At 51.6% G+C, this 6822-nt stretch overlaps 1 pseudogene; it reads left to right on the top strand.

Annotated features, from left to right (window-relative positions):
• Nucleotides 1-1940: 1940 nt before the first annotated feature.
• On the top strand, nt 1941-6106 carry LOC101576783 (annotated as a pseudogene).
• Nucleotides 6107-6822: the final 716 nt, after the last annotated feature.

Raw genomic sequence — 6822 nt, 5'->3', positions numbered from 1 at the left:
CCTTTGTACTTGACTGTCTTGGTCACTACTATAAAATAATCCTATAAATTATGTGTCCTGTGTTAACTTGTTTCCCTTACAAACCCTGACCATGGGGCCGGGGAGGTGGCTCAGTAGAATAAGCGCTTCCCTGGCAAGCGCAAGGGTTTGAGTTCAACCCCCGGTTCCACTAAAAAACCCACAAACAACCCTGACCACAACAGCAGCTATCTTCTCCTGCCCAACAGGTGACCCTGCACTGCGGGCCACTTCTTCTGCTGTGCAGGAGTGCTGTGATCCCATTTTCTCTTGCATGTATTTCCTATACTTTTGGGGCCAAGATCCTGAAGGTTTTCCTTGTTTTCTAGTAGTTCCATAGTTTCCAGCTTCTTGCTTAATCTACTTCTGGCTGATTTTTATACCTGGTTAAAGGTAAGGCCCAGTTTCACTGTTCGGCGTGTGGAACCCGTTTCTCGGCTCCCCTGGTGGAAAGGCCTGTCCTTGCTCCCTGTGCTCTCGGCACCTGATGCTGAGCCGTGTGGCCCCGGGTGCTCATCACTCCTTCGCTCGGTCTGGTTCTGCTAACTCATAACTCACAGCATATCTGGAAGCTGGCAGAGCCTCCTGCTGTGCTCCTGTCGCTTGGGCGGCAATGGCTCCTCCCAGATCTTGCAGTTCCGTAGCCATCCCAGGATTGTCTCATGCCATGAAGAGTATCATTTCTCTTTGTTCCTCGTGTATCTCACTTATTGATTTGGAGTTTAAATATGCAGTACGGCATCATGAGAAATCAGCAATGACTTGCCTGGTTCTGGTTCCTCTCCTCGCCCACACCTCTCCCCAGCTTCGATCGTCCCCGTGTTGACACTGCTGTCTGTGCTGGGGAACCTGACCTGATTCTACCTTGAGTGACAGCCTATTATGTCTGCTGGCTCTACATTGTATATATATATATATATATATATATATATATATATATATATATATATATGTGTGTGTGTGTGTGTGTGTGTGTGTATGTACATATATACAACAATTTTAGAAAAATGATAAGAAATTCAGCAAATAGTTGTTTAGCCTCTATTAAAATTATCATTTTCTCTTTTGACTAAGATGATAAGTTGTGTTAACAGTGTTAATTATACTAGTAATTAGTAAAATAGTGCTGAGTATCTATATTTTGGGACCATAAGAAAAAATGTCTTTTGGCTAATCATGAGTTTTTAAGGAAAATCAACGTCTTTTGTTTCCTGCTATAAAGAGTACTCACACACCCGGACAATGGGCACATTTCTGTCTGGTTTCCAGTGTCTCCTGTTTATTATGTTAATTATTAAAATGAACTCAAAAGAGGCAAGACAGCATTTGCTAAGTCTCCTAATAACAAGGGCTAAGTTGCATTGTACATTTTAGCTCATTCTCAAAATACATTCTGGAGATAGTAGCAAAATGTAAGTATTTCAGCTCATGAAATATACTAAGGGTGAGGCTAATCCACTTGGGGCTCGCGGGTGCAGAGGGCCTGAGACAAGAGGCAAGCCGCCGTCCTGGGAGAGGGTGGCTGCCGAGGGCCTTTCCTTCCCCAGTATCTATGTCTACCTGGAAAAGTTGGCTGGAAAGATAATGAGTTGTTTGATACTATATTGTTTTTATTGTTCAACCTCAAAAAAACTAAAAGAAAAGAAAAATCTCTGAAACATTTCTGTAGTGGGAAAACCAAATTAAACTTATGTTTCTTATGGTGTGATTAATGACATCTATTTTCAGGCTCCAGGTTTGATTAAAAAATAATAATGATCCAAGAAGAAGAAGAAGAAGAAGAAGAAGAGGAAGAGGAAGAGGAAGAGGAAGAGGAAGAGGAAGAGGAAGAGGAAGAGGAAGAGGAAGAGGAAGAAGAAGAAGAAGAAGAAGAAGAAGAAGAAGAAGAAGAAGAAGAAGAAGAAGAAGAAGAAATAGCCCCAATGCATGTAGAAACTCCGCAAGTTGATGGCACAGAGGCAGAGAGCGAGAGCGACTGGGCCCCCAGAGGCTCGGTGAGGGGCCGGAGGGAGGGGCGTGAGGAGTGGCACCGCTGACGCAGTGCTGTCTGTCACAGCAGCCAGAATACCTGGAAAAGAGGGCTCTGGATGCTCTCAATGGAAAGAAAGGACGCCGGCCGGAGGGGATGGCTTCATCGCTCCCCCGCTGGATTACTATGCGTCCCGTGTGTCAGACACCAGGCTGTGCCCCACCAGTGCATGTGGCACCGTGCATCCACTTAAGAAGACAAAACCAGGTGCCCCATTAGGCTGATGAAGAGTGACCTCAGCCCTATGCTGTCCTGCATCCTCGTGTCCCTGAGGCTGCTGGGACCCAGGTCTTTCAGCCCCACTCCCGCTCTTCTGTCCCCAGTTCCTCCTCAATGGAGTGCGGCTCATGTGCCAGTTTCTGTCAGCTCTTGTAAGAGGGTCTAACCCAATGACAGGAACCTTTTGGAGACTGAATGGCCAAACTGCAGCCCCAACCCCACTTACTCATTACAAAGTACCAACAGTGCAAGTGATGCTGAACGTACGATCTCGGCTGCTGGGGCAACCTGGTGCCGTGCTGACAGTGAGGGCTGTGTGGTGTGCCCCCTGTGTATGCCACAGGTTCGCCGCCACTGATCGGACCTCTCATCTCCCGCTCCTCACAAGCCCCAATCTTGTGGACTTCTGGGCCTTTTTTCGAACTTCCATGTGGATCCTGGGCTGGAAGGAGAAACCATGCACGATCTAAGATGGATATGTACAGGCCAGCCAGGAGCCTGGAGAGGAAGGAGCTCTCGGGCTGGATTCTCAGTCAGAATTTCAATATTTATAAAGCTAGAAAATGAACTCAATTCTTCAACTCTGAATTTAAAACTGATCCAGACAGAAAGGAACGGGTACCCGGAGTCCTTGAAGGCCCTGGGCTTTGTGCACGTGTGTCCCATCCCAGAGCCAGTGGGCCATGAAGGGGACAGCCCCACCCCTGCACAAGCTCTGTTCAGCAGCTTCTGTACAACAGCCCCATAGTCTTTGCCATCTTCTAGGCCTACGCAGTCCCTGTGCACCCCTCATCCAAGAAGGGGCCCTGCCTGTCTCATGTACAGTAAATCACTTCGTCCCCGTGCTGCCTGGCATTTTCAAATGAGAACTGCCCTGAGGCTCGCAGATCCAGCTCGGGTGAGCAGTTCCAACTCTCATTCATCTTTGTCCTTCTGTAGGTTCAGCGACACCAGGTTTTCCTTACAGAGTGTGTGTCCTGTCCTCTAGTCTGTCTCAACCCGAGGTGAAGCCATGAAAAGCTCTGGGAGTGTGAGAGCATCATTGATCTGGCATCCGGGTTTCCAAGGGCTTCACGGGATGGAGAGATGCCTCCCCACACCCCCTGGCGCATGGCCTCTGATGGCTAGATTGTCACAGTGGGCCTGTCGGGGGCGGGGGGTGACACACTTCCTTGTGACATGAGGAAGGTGCGTTCTGCCCTGTGGAGCGGGGTGAGATCCCTGGGCACTGTCTCGAGGCATGAGGCTTCTCTCTTTTCCCCTGCCCTGCTCTCTCTGCTACCTGCCTCACTTCCCTTACCCCACCCCGCCCCGCCCTCCTGTCCTCCTTTCTGCCTCCTTCCCTCCATCACACTGGGGCCTTGCGTGGGTTCCTGCTTCTCTACCTCCTCCTACTTTCAAGCCAGGGGAGGATCAGAAATGATCCATGCGATGACACAGAAAACTGTAATCCCAGACAGAGAATTGGGAATTGGGGGACACACCCTGGGGCACCATGTTCAAAGGCCATAAAAGTGAAGTGGAATTGATTTGGCAAAAAAGGCCTCAAGACGTGGGTGTCCCCACCCGAGGGCCAGCAGGTGACCCAGGGACAGGGCCAAGGACACAGGATAGAGCCCAGCCTGGAGAGGTGGGGCCCACTCCTGGTGATGGGGTCATAGTAGGCATTTTGGTGCAAGGCTAAGAAAAAATGGGAAACTGCCGATGGCTGTATGTGGGGGTGAGGGTGGCCCAGAGGGTGAGACTCACACCTTAGAGGTCACGCTTGCTGCTGTCTGGGTGGCAGCTGAGACAGTGTGGCCCCCGTTGGATTCCAGGTGGCCCCTAGTCGTGGAAAGGGCCAGGTGTGACTTCTGGAACATGAAGCCCCTGGCACTCGAGACGGCCCCAGGCACGGGCAGCTGGAGGAAAGGAGCCGGCAGGCAGCTCCAGCCCTTTTGGTGGAGGCCGCATCACTCACTGCGAGAGGACGGTTGCAGCTGAGGGCGGTGGCGTGGGCGGCGCTCCTCTTTCATTCGGCTTGGGACACACTCACCATGGCTGCTCCTGAGACGCCCAAGCACAAACGCAGAGCAGGAATCCGACCCCGATCTGGGCCACGGGGATGGGGATCTTACTGGGACCTGCCCCAGTGAGGCGGGGGAGAGACTGGCCGCGGGTGTGAGAAGGTGGCTCAGCTGGGAGGGCAGGCCCAAGTGCAAAGGCACACGAGGAGAGCAAAGAGCAGGTCTGAGAGCCAGGAAGGGGAGGATGGTCCTGGGCCCCAGGGCAGCGCAAGTGCAGCCGTGGCCGTGGCTGTGACCGTGGCCGACTCCGACTCTAAGAGCACAGCTTCCTGCCTTCTCCTTTCTTGCTTTTGGTGCTGAGGATGGAACCAAAGCCTTGCATGTGCTAAGCAATTGCTCTGCCACTGAACCGCATTCATGTCGCCCCAGAAGTTAGTAACCCTATTTTTCAGCAATGCATACCAGCACGTTCCTTGAGACTTGGAGTTCTGCCCTCAATATTTTCTTTCCTTAAAGCAATTGACGAAGTCTCATCTTCTATTTTTCCAGATTGGTGGGATTTTCAGTAAAGGTTCCTCCCTTGTCCATTGTGCCAGGACCTTCGGACAGTTGCCCACCTACCCCTTACCTAAAATGGTCCCATTAGACAAGCTGAAAGCTTGGGCTTGTCTGTGGTGGGGTGTGTGAGGGGAGACAGCTAGGGTGGAGGCTACTGAGTACCCCTGCACTCGCCACTGTGAGCAGCACTTTAGCAAAGATTGTGAAGACTGAAGCCGAGTTGGCGCAGACTCAAAAGAACAAGGCCCCAGTGCATCACCTTGGGCTGTTTAGGGCTCTGCGCTAAGCTTCGTAGAGAACTCATTACCCCAAAAGGGGGGGGGGTGGGCCAGGAGAGGGCTTTGATGTGGCCAGGACAGGTGATGCTTTAATTCGGTTTGGGGGTTTTCCATCTGGGGGGACGTCAACACTGCTGAGTGACCCGGTAGGAATGTACTGTGAGGCGGCAGCCGATGAGTTCGCTACTTCAGTGATGCTGTGCCTGGCGTCATCAGGTACGAAGCTGCTGAGATTCGGCTCCCAGATCTGCCAGGTATCTCTGAGGGCACCAGGGATGGCAAAGGTAGAGGCCGTCAGGTCACTGCTGTGGGCCTGCATGTAACTTATCCTGAGTGTTCTGGGTGTCTTGAAAGCCCTGGGACACAAGAAGATAATTGAAAACGAGCTGGAAGGCTTGGCATTCACTTGAACAGTGAGCCTCCTAACGCTGGCTTTAAGAAGAAAGACAAGGGAGGTGCTAGGCTCACAGCCACTCGCCCTGAGTGAGCTGGACGCTCAAACTGTGAAGAGCATTCTGGCTGAATAGGAAATTCATAACGCTGACGTAACTTTGCATAGCGATGCCTCAGCTGATGACCTCATTGACGTGGAGGAGGGAAGCAGCGTGCACATCCCATGCCCTGTACCCATGTTCTGAACAAGATTGGCCAGCTCTCCTCTGAGGAGTTGGACCTCATCTCCAAGGTGCCATGCTGTGTGCCCATCTCCGCCCATCACTGCTGGAATTTTGATGACTTACTGGAGGTGATCTGGGACTGTCTGAAGTAGTGAGAATCTACACCAAACCCAAAGGGCTGTCCCCAGATCACACATCTCCTGGGGTGCTGCTTTACCCCAGGGCCACAGTGGAGGAGTTCTGCATGAAGATTCACAAAAGTGTTATCGAAGAATTTAAACATGCTCTGGTCTGGGCCTCTCTGTGAAGCACAGCCCTCAGAAAGCAGGTAAAGGCCACCTGCTGGAGGACGAGGACCTCGTTCAGATTGTGAAGAAGTGAGCCTCTCCCTTCCCCCATCTGTCGGGCCAACCACAGCTGATTTCCCCGTGACCAGGCTCCCTACTCCATTCCTCCTGCTTTTGGCAGCCGCTGGATCAGGACACGGGGCTGGGGAATGAAAGCACCCAAACTGGAGCCTCACTTACCTTACTTGGAGACACCTACGGAACTGCATGAAAGACCCAGTGGGCCTATTCTCCACACACAGTGCACACATCCTGGTCAGATTTGTTTTGTGATGGGCTGGACATTCAGCAAAGCAGCTGCAAGAAGAATACTTTGTAGCTTGGGTTTGAATGCAAAATGGATAAAAATGTGATGTGCAAAAAAAGTAAAATAAATAAAGCTTCTGTTCCTGTGAAGTGAGTGGATTCCCATGTCTTGCAGCCACCTCGCTACGATGCAGGACTTTGGGAAGGTGGTAGGAGTGTAGGGGCTTGTAGCTGACCCACTGATAGGTGGGAGATGAGGGCCAGTTGAAAGAATCAGGCCCCCAGAAGGCTCTGTGTCTCTGCCGGGCTCCTGCCCCGACTTTCTCTGTTTTCTGGATGCCATGACATGAGCAGTCCCTCTGCCACCCTGTCCTGCCTTGGAGCCAGTGACCGCAGGTGGCAACTGTGAACTAAAGTGCATCCCTCCTACTTGTGGCTGTTGGGCACGGTGTCAGGCCAATGAAGAGAATGTCCATGACAGCTACTAAGAAACAGGAAAAGCAC

Source organism: Octodon degus, unplaced genomic scaffold (genome assembly GCF_000260255.1).
Source record: "Octodon degus isolate 3935 unplaced genomic scaffold, OctDeg1.0 scaffold00075, whole genome shotgun sequence".
NCBI classification, from domain to species: domain Eukaryota; kingdom Metazoa; phylum Chordata; class Mammalia; order Rodentia; family Octodontidae; genus Octodon; species Octodon degus.
Note: the sequence above shows the minus strand (reverse complement) of the source record. Positions and strands in the feature narration are given on the sequence as shown.